This window comes from Panthera onca, chromosome F1 (assembly GCF_046562875.1).
Source record: "Panthera onca isolate mPanOnc1 chromosome F1, mPanOnc1 haplotype 2, whole genome shotgun sequence".
Taxonomy (NCBI): domain Eukaryota; kingdom Metazoa; phylum Chordata; class Mammalia; order Carnivora; family Felidae; genus Panthera; species Panthera onca.
In genome coordinates, this window is record NC_138355.1 from 38,651,827 (window position 1) to 38,669,408 (window position 17,582).

The following is a 17,582-nucleotide window of genomic DNA, read 5'->3' on the forward strand; positions in this document are numbered from 1 at the left end:
CTCCAAAAAGAGATACTTAGAAGCCTTCATTGCTGCAGAAGGCCAGAACACTAGCAGAAAGTAAGTCTACATGAAGCCCATTCCAGGGGCCGCTTCAGAGCAATCTTCCGTGTGGGGCTACCTCCACATTTGAGCCTTGAAGGTTGTTGGGGATGGGCGCTAGCTACACAGGCCTGGAGAGCGCTGCCTGCATGATGGCGGCTGATGGAATGCATATGGTGCATGCACAGGACGCGCAGGTCAGTGTTGCCAGGGACCTGGCCCAGGGCAAGTGTTGGGAAAAACTGGATGACGGCAGCGAGCTCTAGGGGGTACAGAAAACATCAGGCCAATTCAAGGCGTACCTTCCATTGTGGAATATTCACCCTGTAAGGGTAGGGCTAACCTGTAGCTTTAAGAAATAACAGCTTTGTTTTAACACTATGGGTTAAGAGATTAACAGCCTTATCCTATCAACCAAGGGATGGATTAGCGCTTGATTGGATTGGGGCAAGGGCCTGTTTCAACTGTTTCCACCTGGGAGCTATTCCTTTGTTCTGTTCCCAGGTGATAATAAGACAGTGTGGTCGGCTATAAAAACTCTGTATCCCGGGCTGTTGGAGACTGCACTCTGGTCAAGAGTGTCGGTCTCGATCGATCCGTTTGCCTTACCTCTCATTGCAATAAACTTTGTTGCGACTGTCACTGGTGCCCGTAGCATTCTGTTTCAGGAGTCGTGTGGATGCAACAACGCCAAGGCAGAGCTGGAGGTTTTCGACTCCCTTGACAGGGTGGGGACAGGTGGCAGGCAGGACAGGGTATTCTTTATTAGGAGACACCTGGGAGTCATTGTCTCTCGTGAAGTCCAGAACCCTATTAGACACCAGGTCCACATGAGGACTGACTGTTGCCGTTAGCAGCTGCCACTTCAGAGCAATTATAGGAAGGCTCCCCCGACATCACCAGGGGCTATACTACTAGGCTAGTAACTGCTGGTAGCTGGGGCCTGGCCAGAGTTCCATAGGCTTGAGGGCCAGGCCTGCTCAATTCTGACTTAGGGATGTGTACCGCACATGTGCAGGCAGCGCAGGTCAAGGTGGAGAAGCACCTGACCAGGGTAAGTGTTTGGAGAGGACTGGTTACTGGAGCAGGCTATTGGGATTACAAGGCATCTGCCTGATTCAAGCCCTAACCTACACAATTGCACATGTCCCTGCTCAAGGCAGAGCTGGGGTATCTGGATGGCCTTTCCAGGGCACGATCATGCAGGCCAGTCAGGGTCTTTTCCAAGAAAAGACACCTGGGAGCCCAGTAAGTCTACATGGGGACTGATGGTTGTTCTTTTTAGAGGTTAACTCAGACCAGTTTTAGGGAGGGTGGGCTCCCTCTATCCTTGAGGCTATGCAGATAAAGAGGGGCCCTAGCTCCACAGGCTCTGTAAGCCCCAGCTGCCCAAAGGGATATGAACTGTGTATGCGCAGCTTGAGCAGATAAGGGTAGCCAGGGGCCTGAACAGGGCAAGTGTGGGAGGGGCTGGGTCCCCAAAACAGGTTATTGGAAGTACCTGGCTGGCATCTGCCTCGTTCCAAGCCTTAACGTGCATAAAGGCGCATATTCCTGCCGGAGGGCGGGCTGGAGGAATCTGGACTACTTTGCTAGATCGGGCCAATCGCAGACACCTGGGAGCCTTGATTGCTGGAGAAGCCCAGGACTTTGTTAGGCAGCCAGTCCATGGGGACTGTGGCCAGTTTAAAGTGCCACCTTAGAAAGATTTTTCAGGTAGTGGATTCCCTCTGGCCTAGAGAAGATTACCGTGGTTGGCTTCCCCCCCAGTTTCCAGAGGCCTGGAGGGCCCTGGTAGCCAAAGGACTGTTGCTAGGGCAAGGGCTAGGCAGGCACCAGCAGCAATGGTCAGAGTAGTCAGACACCTGGAGCAGGGCAACGCGGGGTGAGGCGGGTCACAGGGGGCAGCGACACGGGGGTGCCTCGCCTCCGCCTAATTCTAAGCCTTGACCTATGCAAATGTTCATATTCCCACTGCAGGCAGAGTTGGGGTAGATGGATGGGGCAGGCTGGCCGGCTGGGTTACCCTCCAATAAGAGACACCTGTGAGCCTTAATTACTGGGAAATCCTGACCCGGTCAGGCAGCCAGTCCAAAAGTGGCAGACTGTCACCAGTATCAAAGCTGCCACCTCAAAAGGATTTTCGAGGTGTGGGGTCCCATTACCCCGAGGCCATTCAGCTTGTTGGGTTCATGCTGGAGTTCTGGAGGCCGGGAGTGCCCCCTGCAGCCCCTGGGGAAGCTGTCTGGGCGAAGACCCGAGTGTGTGTGGCTTGGCACAGGTCAAGATAGCTAGATTCCTGCACCAGGGCAATGTTGGGGGATGCTGGGTCACAGGGAGGAGGCTTTGGGGGTATAAGGTGTCAGCCTAAAGTACCAAGGCTTTATTTTCCCCATTGTGAACCTTTCCCCCAAAGGCAGAGCTAGAGGCTTTTCAACTGCCTTGGCAGATGGGGCCAGCAGTACAGGCTTTCCCCCATTCGGAGACACGTGGGGGTCCTGGTTTCTGGAGAAGGCAGTAAGTTCATAGGGGGACTGGCCCTTGCCCACTTGTGGCTTTCAGCTCTGCTCAGGGTGATTTTTCAGAAGGTGGGCTCCCTCCACAATGTTGGCTATGCAAGTGCCTGGCTGGAGTTTCACCAGACTGGAAGGCTAGGTCTGCCCATTTGGGATGAGTACTGCTCATGTGTGGGCTGCAGAGGTCAGGGTGGCCTGGGACCTGGAACCATTGGGTGTACCCAGCATCTGCTTAATTTCAAGCCTTAAACTCTGGGCCTGGCCAGAGTTCCGTGGGCTTGGAGGGCCTGCTGGGTCTTCAGATACGAACTGTGCACACACAGGCAGGGCACGTCAGAAGAACCAACGATCTGATCTGGGCAAGTGTTGGGAGAGGTCACTGGAGAGGGCTCTGGGGGTTACAGAACGTTTGCAGAATTCCAAGACCTAGTCCACACAAATGCACATATTCTTATAGAAGGCCTTACTGGAGTCATCTGGGCTGCCTTGCTGGGGCTGGATTGTGTGGGGCTAGGGTAGCCTCCGACATGAGCTTTGATGGCTGCAGAAGCCTGGAATCCCAAGAAAGTGTGAGTACCTAGGGGAACTGGCTGTGGCCAGTTAAAAGCTGCCACCTTAGAAAGATTTTCATGGGGGAGGTGCCTGGGTGGTTCAGTTGGTTAAGGGTCCTACTTTGGCTCAGGTCACGATCTCATGGTTCGTGAGTTGGAGCCCGGTCTGCGCTGACAGCACAGAGCCTGCTTCAGACTCTCTGTCTCCCTCTCTCTGCCCTTCTTCCTCCCTACCCCCATGCTCACTCTCTCTCAATAAACATTTAAAAAAAAAAAAAAAAAAAAAAAAAAAAGGAAAGAGTTTCACCGGAAGGAGCTCTACAGGCCTAGAGTGCCCCCTGCAGGCCAAGGCCAGCTGATACAAGGCAGGCTGCGCATGTGCGAACGGCGCAGGTCAGGAGAGCCAGGCACCTGGAGCAGGACAGTATCAGGAGAGGTCTGATGACTGGAAAGGGCTGTTGGGAGTATCTGGTGTTTGCCTAATTTCAAGCCTTAACCTACACAAGTGTGCACGTTCCCCCCCGAAGGCAGAGCTGGAAGAATCTGGACTGATTCAGGGTTGGATTGTGCAAGCTGGCCGGAGTATCCTGCAATAAGAAACACCTGGGAGTTTGAGTGTTGCTGAAGCCTTGGACCCCAGCAAACAGTAAGTGCATGTGGGCACTGGCTGTCACCCATTCGGCATCCCCCTCGGACCCATGTCCGGAGGGTGGGCACCCTCCATTTCGAGGCTATGCAGGTAGTTCAAGATGGGCACTAGCTTTGTAGGGCTCAGGGACCCACTGCCCAGGTGTGACTGATGGGGTTCGAATTGCGCATGCCCATGGGATGCCCATGGCAGGGTTGCCAAGGACCTGAAACAGGGCAAGCGTTGGAGAGGCTGGGTCACCAGAGCAGTTTTTGGAAGTACCTGGAGTCTGCCAAATTCCAAGCCTTAGCCTGCACAAAGGTGTCAATTCATGCCGAAGGCAGAGCTGGAGGAATCCAGACTGTCTCGCCAGAGTGAGGCGGGCTCAATGCTGGAGTACCTTCCTGTTACAGACACCTGGAGGCCCTGATTGCTGGAGAAGCCCGGGACCCCACCAGGCAGCCAGTCCAAATGGTCTGGCGTCAGGTTATAGCTGCTGCCTCAGGTTGATTATCTGGGGGTGGACTCTCTCCACCCTGCAGTCTAGCAGGTGGGTGGGGAACAGCCCGGGCTCCACAGGCCTGGAGGGCACCATCTGCCGAGGGTCAGCTGAAGGGTGCTTGGACTGCCCGTGCTAGGGCCATGCGGGTCAACATAACCAGGGATCTGAATAAGGGCAAGCTTCCGGAGAGTCTGAGTCAGATAGCAGGCTGTTGGGGATATGTGACATCTGCCTAATTTCAAGGCTTAACCTACACAAATGTGCATATTTCTGCTGAAAGCAGTGTTGGGGTAAGATGCAAGGGGCTGGCTCGCGGGGGTATCCTCCAATAAGAGACACCTGGGAGCACTAAAGCCTGAAATGCCAGCAGTCAGTCTGCAGGGGCAGACTGTTGCCCGTTTTAGCAGCTGCCTCCGATCAATTTTGGGGGAATGGACTTCTATACTTGAAGCTATGCAGGTGATTGGGAATGGGCCCTAGCTCTATAGGGACGGATGGCCCTGTTCACCCACAGGTGGCTTTCGAGGTGTGCACTGTGCATATGTGGGCCGTGCAGGTCAGGGTAGCCAAGAGTTTGTACTCGGAAAGACAGAGCGAGTGTGTGGAGAGGCCACATCACAGGTTGGGGCTATTAAGGGTATCTAGCATCTGCCTAATTCCCAGGCTCAACCTACACAAAGATGTATGTTCCTGCTAAGGCCGTTTGGAAAAATCTGGATTGCCCTGCCAGCATGGGGCCAGGTGGGATGGCCAGACTACCCTCAGATAAGAGACACCTGGGGGGGGGGGGGGGGGCTTTGATTCCTGGAGAAGACCAGGACTTCATTAGTAAGCCAGTCTAAATGGGGACTGGCAGTTACCAGGTTAGGCAGAAACCTCAGATTTTCAGGGGGTGAGCTCTCTCCACATTGGAAGCTAGCCATAGTTCAGGACAGGTTTGAGTTTCAAGGGCTTGTAGGCGGGGTCTGCCTAGGGTTGGCTTATAAGGTGTGAATTACACATGTGTGGGACTCCCAGATCAGGGTAGCCAAGACCCAGAACTGAGCAAGCATCTGGAGAAGCTGGGTCACTGGAGCAGGCTCTTGGGGTTACAAGGTATCTACCTTGTTCCAAGCTCTAATTTATACAAATGAGTATATTCACACAGAAGGCAAAGTTGGAGTATGATGGAAGGGATGGTCTGGCCGAGTGGGGTACCCTCCGGCAAGAGACATTTGGGAGGCTTGATTACTGCTAAAGTCCAAAAGGGTAGCATACATGGGAACTGACTGCTGCCAGTTTAAAGCTGCTGCCTCAAAGATTTTCGAGGTGGGGAGGATGGGCCCCCTCCACACTGAGGCCATTCAGGTGGTTGGGTTCAGGCTGGAGTTCCGCTGGCCTGAGTGCCCCCCTGCAGCCCAGGACGGGCTGACAGGAGCAGTCTGCGCATGCGCAGTGTCTGCAGCTCAGTGTGTCCGGGGACCTGTTAAGCGACGTCAGGCAAGGCTGAGCCTCAGGAGGGAGCTATTAATGTTAAAAAGTGATGGCCAGGGTCCCTGGGTGGCTCAGTGGGTTAAGTGTCCGACTCTTGGTTTCGGCTCAGGTCACGATCTCCCGGTTCGTGAGTTGGAGCCCCACATCAGGCTCTGCACTGACAGTTTTCTCTCCAAAGGCAGAGCTGGAGGTTTTCCAACTGCTTTGCCAGGAGGGGCTGGGCCGGCAGGAGTCAGGATATCCTCCGTTAGATACATGGGGGGGCCTGGTTCAGTTCACGTGGTGACTAGTTATGGCCCATTTGCAGCTTTCAGCTCAGAGCAGTTTTCAGAAGGTGGGCTCCCTTCCTGCTGGCGGCTGTGCCGGTGATTGGCGTCCGGCCAAAATTTCACAAGCTTGGTGGACTGGCTTAGGGGTGTGAACTGCGCATGCGCAGGCTGCACGGTTCGGGGCAGCTGGGAACCTGGAACAGGACAGGTGACCTGTGAGGCTGGCTCATACGTGGAGGCTCTTGAAGGCACCTGGTGTCTGCCTGATTCCAAACCTTAGGCTATGCAAATGTACATATTCCCCGTGAAAGTAGAGCTGGAAAAATCTGGACTGCCCTGCCAGGGCAGAGCAGGTGAAATAGCTAAGGTACTCTCCAGTAAGTGAGAGCTCAAAGCCGTGATTGCTAGAGACTCCATTAGGCAACCAGTCCAAACAGGGACAGTCTTTTACCGGTTTAAAGCTGACAGGGTGGGTACTACTATACCTGTGTGAGCTGTGCAGGCCCAGGTAGACATGGACAAAGTCGGGTAAGTCTGGGTCACAGGGGGAGGCTTTTGGGTATAACTGGCATATTCCTAATTCCAAGCCCTAACCTACACATAATCCATATTCCGCCTGAAGGCAGAGCTGGAGGAATCTGGAATGCCTGATCAGGGTTGGATGGGGCAGACCGGCTGAGGTAGCTTCCGATAAGAGATCCCTGAGATCCTTGATTGCTGCAGAAATCTAGGACCCCAGCAAACAGTAAGTACACATGAGGACTGTCACCTATTCCTATGGCTGCCTCAGAACAATTTTGGGGGGTGTTTTCCTTCCACCCTTGAGGCGATGCAGGAAGTTGGGTGTGAGCCCTAGCTCCACGGGCCTGGGGGGACCTGAGTAGCCAAGGGTGGCTGACGGGGCAGACTGTTGATGCTTGGAAGCCCAGGTCAGAGTAGCCAGGGACCTAGAACAGGCAGTGTCAGCAAGGCTGGGTCACAGGAACAGCTATTGGGGGCACCTAGCGTCTGTCTAATTCCCATCTTGAATCTACACAAATGCACATATTCCCCATGAAGGCTGTTTTGGGGAGGCAAATAACACTCAGAAACTGATTTGGTCTTTGCCAACAATGTATTTAACAATGGTTCGCTCTGTGAATTTCACAAGCCAATAGCATACAAGAGAACGTCTTTTCATTAGATAATACAGAAATAACATACTCTAAACCAGTGTTAGATTAATCACACTATTGTTCCAGGTAAGGAGAGATGAAAGGAGTAAAATCCAAATATGGCTCAGGTGTATCTTTACAGGAATTGGTACCCAGGAGAGACAGCTTAGCGAACTGTAGCTGACGTCCAGCTGCCAGTGCTAAAGTAAAAGTTCCATGTTGCTAGGGTACCTTGCCAGGGAATGAGGACTAGGTGTTGGTGGGCAATATGATTTTTGTAGGGACACTATATGGCTTTTACCACTGCCTGTAAAAGAGTCATGTTTATGGAGGCAGGAGCTATGGAGGCAGGAGCTAAGTGCCCCAAGGTCTCCAAGAGTCCATTTAGTTAGTTATTTAGAGAGCATGAGAGAGAGCGTGCACATGTGGGAGAGGGGCGGAGAGAGAGAGAGAGAGAGAGAGAGAGAATTTATGAGAGAATCTCAAGCAGGCTCTAAGCCCAGCCCAGCACAGAGCAGAGCCAGACATGGGGCTCGATCTCACAACCATGACATTATGACCTGAGCTGAAATCAAGAGTTGGACGTTTAACCAACTGAGCCACCCAGGTACCCCTCGAGAGTCCTTTTAGATCAGTGAAGTATTATTGCCTTGGCCAAACCAAACCCTCTCAGATAGTCCTCACGATCCCTCAGCAAATATAGTTTAATGTCCTCTTGTCATCGTTGCTTCTTCATATCTTTTCCATGGTAAGGCCCCTGGGGGCCCCTCAGCGGCTGAGCTACTAAGTTCTCATGAGTACAACTTCATTGTTCTATCAAAGCAACTTCACTTCTAAGCACAACCTTATTTTTGTCTCTGTTGTAAACCAGTGGATTTGAAATCCTTCCAAACCAGTACACAACAGTCTACCCCGTGACTCAAATCACTCACACACTAATACTAAGTGTCTAATGTCCTGTACAAATCTAAATGAACAAAAGTATCAATCCATCCCGTGATTCTACATGACTTACAGTATTAATCACAGTCACAAGTGGAGAGAATTATTCTTTGACACCATAGTTTAACGACCAGTTTAAACAACTGTATTCCTAATATTTTTAATATAAGGATAACAAAGCACTCTTTAATGTGTTACCATATTTAATCTCCAAACAACCCAAAGGTAAGCTTCTTGAACCACTCAGTTTATTGTCCTTGACAAATACGTTTCCAAGTGAAGATCATCTTTATAACGCTGCAGGGGTACAGGCTTGCACAGGACTATCAAGCATGTGTTCCACTGCCATAACCCTAGCAGTTTGTAAAATTTTAACCCTAGATAATAATTTTATTTTAACCCCAGCTGTCATTATTTTAGGGAATGTATGTGTTGGTTTCCTTTTCAATTCCTGCAGTGATTTTGATTTTATTAATCTTCTAAATGGGCCTTTACTTAGGTTTTCTCATGTATGATTTACATTAATTAGCTTAATTTGAGGAAATTCGATGTGAAACGTTTTTCTGATTACTTTCATAGCTCTTTATCTTTTATTGACCGCGAATAATATTTTTTTTGTTCTCTTGACACATTCATTACCTGTTGTATGTTTACATATCACATCATGTTGTAGTTTCCCCTTGGCCCCATTAGGTTCAGGTGAGCTTTGGCTTAGAGCACGCTATCCTGGTCCAGTTTCCCATGTTAAATATAAGTGGTGGGGGAGGCATCAAAGCCATAGTCATAGGTACCTGTATGGTACTTATGCCATAGGTATATCCAGAAGTCCAGCAATAATAAAGGTATTGTGGTTCTATTCCAATAAGGTATCCTTAGGAACACATTTTCCTTCTATCATAAGGGGTCCTCCTGTGGCCTTCACTCTCCCTTTTGATATTGAGAAACATCAAATGTAGGGAACCCAATGTCATGTTTCCTTCTTTAAATGCCAATATTCTAATTTGACAGCTGCCCAAGGAATTAGAGCCATTAGGATGTGTGATATCTACTTTCCTTCTGGTTGGGCTGTTATCTCAGGCAGCCAGTACTGTCTTGAGATTATAACTGTCCGAAGATGACTACATATATCAACCATTCCTAACTATAATATTGACAATTAACAGTTAGAGAAACATGTTTTATGTTGTTTTTTTAGTATTGTTAGTGTTTTCTCCAGCTGCTTTAAGTCAAATTTCCATTGCTTTATTTAGTGTGAAATTTATTTGTCGTATGTTGCAAATGTTTCCATCTACGTACCCAATAACGACAAAGGTGCCATTGCATGCCTGTTAACTTGAGATTTATTTCAAAAATTGAAAATTTAATGTGGTTTGATGGATTTGGAATTGAGAAAAAGTGACTGCCACTGTTGCTTCAGTTAAACCTGCCAGTCCAACAAGGAACTAAATGGGTTTCCTTCCTTTTAGTGAATCTGTTGTTGGCATCCATTGCACATTGAGCATAAATGAAGATGAATAAAATTGAACACAATTAGGGTATCTGTACCTGGCTAGAAACTCCTACATGTTAAATTTCAAGGTATAGGCTATTATTGTAGGGTGCGACTGGGAGAGGTTTTATTAACATAGATTCCTATATTCTTGGAGTAGAAATCCATAGTGTGAGAAGGAAATCCATAGTGTGATGATATATGTTACATGCTAAGTTTTCTGTTTCTTATATGTCCCTGCTTTTGTTTTTTTTTTTTTTTTTTTAATTTTTTTTTTAATTTTTTTTTTTTTAATATATGAAATTTACTGTCAAATTGGTTTCCATACAACACCCAGTGCTCATCCCAAAAGGTGCCCGCCTCAATACCCATCACCCACCCTGCCCTCCCTCCCACCCCCCATCAACCCTCAGTTTGTTCTCAGTTTTTAACAGTCTCTTATGCTTTGGCTCTCTCCCACTCTAACCTCTTTTTTTTTTTTTTTTTCTTTTTTTTTCCTTCCCCTGCCCCATGGGTTTCTGTTATGTTTCTCAGGATCCACATAAGAGTGAAACCATATGGTATCTGTCTTTCTCTGTATGGCTTATTTCACTTAGCATCACACTCTCCAGTTCCATCCATGTTGCTACAAAAGGCCATATTTCATTTTTTCTCATTGCCACGTAGTATTCCATTGTGTATATAAACCACAATTTCTTTATCCATTCATCAGTTGATGGACATTTAGGCTCTTTCCATAATTTGGCTATTGTTGAGAGTGCCGCTATAAACATTGGGGTACAGGTGCCCCTATGCATCAGTACTCCTGTATCCCTTGGATAAATTCCTAGCAGTGCTATTGCTGGGTCATAGGGTAGGTCTATTTTTAATTTTCTGAGGAACCTCCACACTGCTTTCCAGAGCGGCTGCACCAATTTGCATTCCCACCAGCAGTGCAAGAGGGTTCCTGTTTCTCCACATCCTCTCCAGCATCTATAGTCTCCTGATTTCTTCATTTTGGCCACTCTGACTGGTGTGAGGTGGTATCTGAGTGTGGTTTGGATTTGTATTTCCCTGATAAGGAGCGACGTTGAACATCTTTTCATGTGCCTGTTGGCCATCCGGATGTCTTCTTTAGAGAAGTGTCTATTCATGTTTTCTGCCCATTTCTTCACTAGGTTATTTGTTTTTCGGGTGTGGAGTTTGATGAGCTCTTTATAGATTTTGGATACTAGCCCTTTGTCCGATGTGTCATTTGTAAATATCTTTTCCCATTCCGTTGGTTGCCTTTTAGTTTTGTTGGTTGTTTCCTTTGCTGTGCAGAAGCTTTTTATCTTCATAAGGTCCCAGTAATTCACTTTTGCTTTTAATTCCCTTGCCTTTGGGGATGTGCCGAGTAAGAGATTGCTACGGCTGAGGTCAGAGAGGTCTTTTCCTGCTTTCTCCTCTAAAGTTTTGATGGTTTCCTGTCTCACATTCAGGTCCTTTATCCATTTTGAGTTTATTTTTGTGAATGGTGTGAGAGAGTGGTCTAGTTTCAACCTTCTGCATGTTGCTGTCCAGATCTCCCAGCACCATTTGTTAAAGAGACTGTCTTTTTTCCATTGGATGTTCTTTCCTGCTTTGTCAAAGATGAGTTGGCCATACGTTTGTGGGTCTAGTTCTGGGGTTTCTATTCTATTCCATTGGTCTATGTGTCTGTTTTTATGCCAATACCATGCTGTCTTGATGATGACAGCTTTGTAGTAGAGGCTAAAGTCTGGGATTGTGATGCCTCCTGCTTTGGTCTTCTTCTTCAAAATTACTTTGGCTATTCTGGGCCTTTTGTGGTTCCATATGAATTTTAGGATTGCTTGTTCTAGTTTCGAGAAGAATGCTCGTGCAATTTTGATTGGGATTGCATTGAATGTGTAGATAGCTTTGGGTAGTATTGACATTTTGACAATATTTATTCTTCCAATCCATGAGCAGGGAATGTCTTTCCATTTCTTTATATCTTCTTCAATTACCTGCATAAGCTTTCTATAGTTTTCAGCATACAGATCTTTTACATCTTTGGTTAGATTTATTCCTAGGTATTTTATGCTTCTTGGTGCAATTGTGAATGGGATCAGTTTCTTCATTTGTCTTTCTGTTGCTTCATTGTTAGTGTATAAGAATGCAACTGATTTCTGTATATTGATTTTGTATCCTGCAACTTTGCTGAATTCATGTATCAGTTCTAGCAGACTTTTGGTGGAGTCTATCGGATTTTCCATGTATAATATCATGTCATCTGCAAAAAGCGAAAGCTTGACTTCATCTTTGCCAATTTTGATGCCTTTGATTTCCTTTTGTTGTCTGATTGCTGATGCTAGAACTTCCAGCACTATATTAAACAGCAGCGGTGACAGTGGGCATCCCTGTCGTGTTCCTGATCTCAGGGAAAAAGCTCTCAGTTTTTCCCCGTTGAGGATGATGTTAGCTGTGGGCTTTTCATAAATGGCCTTTATGATCTTTAAGTATGTTCCTTCTATCCCGACTTTCTCAAGGGTTTTTATTAAGAAAGGGTGCTGGATTTTGTCAAAGGCCTTTTCTGCATCGATTGACAGGATCATATGGTTCTTTTTTTTTTTTGTTAATGTGATGTATCACGTTGATCGATTTGTGAATGTTGAACCAGCCCTGCATCCCAGGAATGAATCCCACTTGATCATGGTGAATAATTCTTTTTATATGCTGTTGAATTCGATTTGCTAGTATCTTATTAAGAATTTTTGCATCCATATTCATCAGGGATATTGGCCTGTAGTTCTCTTTTTTTACTGGGTCTCTGTCTGGTTTAGGAATCAAAGTAATACTGGCTTCATAGAATGAGTCTGGAAGTTTTCCTTCCCTTTCTATTTCTTGGAATAGCTTGAGAAGGATAGGTATTATCTCTGCTTTAAACGTCTGGTAGAACTCCCCTGGGAAGCCATCTGGTCCTGGACTCTTATTTGTTGGGAGATTTTTGATAACCGATTCAATTTCTTCGCTGGTTATGGGTCTGTTCAAGCTTTCTATTTCCTCCTGATTGAGTTTTGGAAGAGTGTGGGTGTTTAGAAATTTGTCCATTTCTTCCAGGTTGTCCAATTTGCTGGCATATAATTTTTCATAGTATTCCCTGATAATTGTTTGTATCTCTGAGGGATTGGTTGTAATCATTCCATTTTCATTCATGATTTTATCTATCTGGGTCATCTCCCTTTTCTTTTTGAGAAGCCTGGCTAGAGGTTTGTCAATTTTGTTTATTTTTTCAAAAAACCAACTCTTGGTTTCGTTGATCTTCTCTACAGTTTTTTTAGATTCTATATTGTTTATTTCTGCTCTGATCTTTATGATTTCTCTTCTTCTGCTGGGTTTAGGCTGCCTTTGCTGTTCTGCTTCTATTTCCTTTAGGTGTGCTGTTAGATTTTGTATTTGGGATTTTTCTTGTTTCTTGAGATAGGCCTGGATTGCAATGTATTTTCCTCTCAGGACTGCCTTCGCTGCATCCCAAAGCGTTTGGATTGTTGTATTTTCATTTTCGTTTGTTTCCATATATGTTTTAATTTCTTCTCTAATTGCCTGGTTGACCCACTCATTCGTTAGTAGGGTGTTCTTTAACCTCCATGCTTTTGGAGGTTTTCCAGACTTTTTCCTGTGGTTGATTTCAAGCTTCATAGCATTGTGGTCTGAAAGTATGCATGGTATAATTTCAATTCTTGTAAACTTATGAAGGGCTGTTTTGTGACCCAGTATATGATCTATCTTGGAGAATGTTCCATGTGCACTCGAGAAGAAAGTATATTCTGTTGCTTTGGGATGCAGAGTTCTAAATATATCTGTCAAGTCCATCTGATCCAATGTATCATTCAGGGCCCTTGTTTCTTTATTGACTGTGTGTCTAGATGATCTATCCATTTCTGTAAGTGGGGTGTTAAAGTCCCCTGCAATGACCACATTCTTATCAATAAGGTTGCTTATGTTTATGAGTAATTGTTTTATATATCTGGGGGCTCGGGTATTTGGTGCATAGACATTTATAATAGTTAGCTCTTCCTGGTGGATAGACCCTGTGATTATTATATAATGCCCTTCTTCATCTCTTGTTACAGCCTTTAATTTAAAGTCTAGTTTGTCTGATATAAGTATGGCTACTCCAGCTTTCTTTTGGCTTCCAGGAGCATGATAAATAGTTCTCCATCCCCTCACTCTCAATCTAAAGGTGTCCTCAGATCTAAAATGAGTCTCTTGTAGACAGCAAATAGATGGGTCTTGTTTTTTTATCCATTCTGATACCCTATGTCTTTTAGTTGGCGCATTTAATCCATTTACATTCAGTGTTATTATAGAAAGATATGGGTTTAGAGTCATTGTGATGTCTGTATGTTTTATGCTTGTAGTGATGTCTCTGGTACTTTGTCTCACAGGATCCCCCTTAGGATCTCTTGTAGGGCTGGTTTCGTGGTGACAAATTCCTTCAGTTTTTGTTTGTTTGGGAAGACCTTTATCTCTCCTTCTATTCTAAATGACAGACTTGCTGGATAAAGGATTCTCGGCTGCATATTTTTTCTGTTTAGCACACTGTAGATATCGTGCCAAGCCTTTCTGGCCTGCCAAGTTTCAAAGGAGAGATCAGTCACGAGTCTTATAGGTCTCCCTTTCTATGTGAGGGCACGTTTATCCCTTGCTGCTTTCAGAATTTTCTCTTTATCCTTGTATTTTGCCAGTTTCACTATGATATGTCGTGCAGAAGATCGATTCAAGTTACGTCTGAAGGGAGTTCTCTGTGCCTCTTGGATTTCAATGCCTTTTTCCTTCCCCAGTTCAGGGAAGTTCTCAGCTATAATTTGTTCAAGTACCCCTTCAGCACCCTTCCCTCTCTCTTCCTCCTCTGGGATACCAATTATGCGTATATTATTTTTTTTTAGTGTATCACTTAGTTCTCTAATTTTCCCCTCATACTCCTGGATTTTTTTATCTCTCTTTCTTTCAGCTTCCTCTTTCTCCATAACTTTATCTTCTAGTTCACCTATTCTCTCCTCTGCCTCTTCAAGCCGAGCCATCGTGGATTCCATTTTGTTTTGCAATTCGTTTAAAGCGTTTTTCAACTCCTCGTGACTGTTCCTTAGTCCCTCGATCTTTGTGGCAAGAGATTCTCTGCTGTCCTGTATACTGTTTTCAAGCCCAGCGATTAATTTTATGACTATTATTCTAAATTCACTTTCTGTTATGTTATTTAAATCCTTTTTGATCAGTTCATTAGCTGTTGTTATTTCCTGGAGATTCTTCTGAGGGGAATTCTTCCGTTTGGTCATTTTGGAGAGTCCCTGGCGTGGTGAGGACCTGCAGTGCACTTCCCCTGTGCTGTGGTGTATAACTGGAGTTAGTGGGCGGGGCCGCAGTCCGACCCGATGTCTGCCCCCAGCCCACTGCTGGGGCCACAGTCAGACTGGTGTGTGCCTTCTCTTCCCCTCTCCTAGGGGCGGGATTCACTGTGGGGTGGCGTGTCCCGTCTGGGCTACTTGCACACTGCCAGGCTTGTGGTGCTGGGGATCTGGCGTATTAGCTGGGGTGGGTAGGCAAGGTGCACGGGGGCTGGAGGGGCAGGCTTAGCTCGCTTCTCCTTAGGTGATCCACTTCAGGAGGGGCCCTGTGGCAGCGGGAGGGAGTCAGATCCGCTGCCGGAGGTTTGGCTCCGCAGAAGCACAGAGTTGGGTGTTTGCGCGGAGCGAGCAAGTTCCCTGGCAGGAACTGGTTCCCTTTGGGATTTTGGCTGGGGGATGGGCGGGGGAGATGGCGCTGGCGCCTTTGTTCCCCGCCAAGCTGAGCTCTGCCGTCCGGGGGCTCAGCAGCTCTCCCTCCCTTTGTCCTCCAGCCTTCCCGCTTTCCGAGCAGAGCTGTTAACTTATGACCTCCCAGACGCTAAGTCGCGCTTGCTGTCGGAACACAGTCCGTCCGGCCCCTCCGCTTTTGCCAGCCAGACTCGGGGGCTCTGCTTGGCCGGCGAGCCGCCCCTCCGCCCCGGCTCCCTCCCGCCAGTCCGTGGAGCGCGCACCGCCTCGCCGCCCTTCCTACCCTCTTCCGTGGGCCTCTCGTCTGCGCTTGACTCCGGAGACTCCGTTCTGCTAATCCTCTGGCGGTTTTCTGGGTTCTTTAGGCAGGTGTAGGTGGAATCTAAGTGATCAGCAGGACGCGTGGTGAGCCCCGCGTCCTCCTACGCCGCCATCTTCCGGAACCCCCCCCTGCTTTTGTTTTTAATGTTTATTTTTGAGAGAGAGAGAAAGAGAGAGCGAGTGGGGGAGGGGCAGAGAGAAAGAGACAGACTCTGAAACAGACTCCAGGCTCCCAGCTGTCAGCACAGAGCCAGATGCAGGGCTCAAACCCGTGAACTGTGAGATCGTGACCAGAGCCCAAGTCGGATGCTTGACTGACTGAGCCACCCAGGTGCCCCTCTTTTAAAGTCTGGACATAATATCCACAGATCTATTGTTCACATTGTTCACTCATATCTATTGTTTTCTAACAGGTGAATATGGGTTAAACAGTATAAATTGTGAGTGTAATGATTAATTTTTGGCCTATTTGTATTTAAGGATATAATTACCCATTCTGTGTATTCAGTGGCTGCTCTTCTACAATAAAGTGCTAGCACACAAATCAGGAACTAAATCCAGGTTATTTTCAGAGTCTCTGTGATGTGTCCAATGCTGCCTCAATTCAATAAGATAAAAGTAAAAAATTCAGTACCTGGTTGCCTTAATATGTATGCTGGGTTATAATACCAAAAGCCAGTTAGTAGTTCAGGCCAGTCTTCATCCTCCAAGTCAATGTCTAATAGAGTTGTTGTTCAGAATCCTTGATGGTTCTTGTGGAGATTAAAATGGAGGTCGCCACTGCTTCATCAGCTTCCCTAAGTTTTTGGTGTCTCTACTGATTGAAGCTTTCCCGGTGAGTAGATAGTGCTGACAGCGAAGGATGGGGTGCAGAGGCTGCGTTGGTTGATGCCGGTGATGTTGATGAGTCCTCCGTTGCAATAAGGTGACTAGACTAGTGATCTCTGGAGAATGCGGAGGATGTCATAGACAGTGGAGTTGTGCCGGACCAGAAAGTGGCATTCCAGTTCAGAACACTGGCACAGCTCCTACTGCTGGAGCCATCAGAGGAGTATCCATAGCTGTAACGACTATGGTATCCAACAGGGAGCGATAGGCAACGGAGTATGGGCAGCAGGCAGCATGCTGCACTGACCCGTTAGTAATCTTGGTAGGGTTAAAGAGGTTAAATGAATCGTGGATTCATGCCTGCAAAATAAAGATAGTTTCCTTGGCATTTTTAATTCCTTCTCGTTGTTCTTGCCACCCAAGGATATCTACCATTATGACGTCCGTTATTGCCTATATTCCCTCTAGCATAGTCGCCCTCCATCTTGCGAGGCTAAATATCAGGCATCTGGTGTCAATACAGTAAAGATGGTGTTCTTATGCCTGCCATTTTCAGAGTCATCATATTATTTTCTTTAATGTGATGTAATGTAGTTTTTTCTTCAGTCATCCAGTAGGTTGTATTGATGGCAGGTACCATAATTTCCCTAGTACTATATATATACCATTATGGTTTTTTTTAATGTTTTCCTTCTAGTTTAGATTCTGGAGTTTGTTAGTGGTCTCATCTGTAGAGGTGCTTGCAATATTAATGCGATAGGAGTTTTTCCATTCTTTCCATATTTATGGTTTAGAGATCTTGCCACCTCCCAGACTGGTTTCGTCCAAGCTTTTATATCAGGCTTATTAGTCAGCTTCTGCTTGAGTAAGCCATTGCACCTTTCATTTGACCCAGACATGGTTGGGCTTGTAGGTGTAAGTCCTTTGTATCTTACTATGCTTTGTTCTTAGCCCATTCTTGTACTTGCTTTCCTTTGCAGTGGGGCCCCTGATTTAATTGGGATACCATAGCAAGCAATCCTGATTTCTAATGCTCTGTTGGTAGATTTCTGATCATTTTTCCTGCAAGGATAGAGTAATCCTATTCCTGACC

General features: G+C 46.7%; 1 protein-coding gene across 1 annotated transcript in view; it reads right to left on the reverse strand.

The window, feature by feature from the left end:
* Positions 1-16,782, reverse strand: part of DYRK3 (dual specificity tyrosine phosphorylation regulated kinase 3) — a 31,101-nt gene extending 14,319 nt beyond the window's left edge. The window contains exon 1 of the mRNA XM_078440706.2: positions 16,296-16,782. The gene's annotated coding sequence lies outside the window, so the exon portion shown is untranslated. The remainder of the gene's footprint in view (positions 1-16,295) is intronic.
* Between the last annotated feature and the right edge of the window lie 800 nt (positions 16,783-17,582).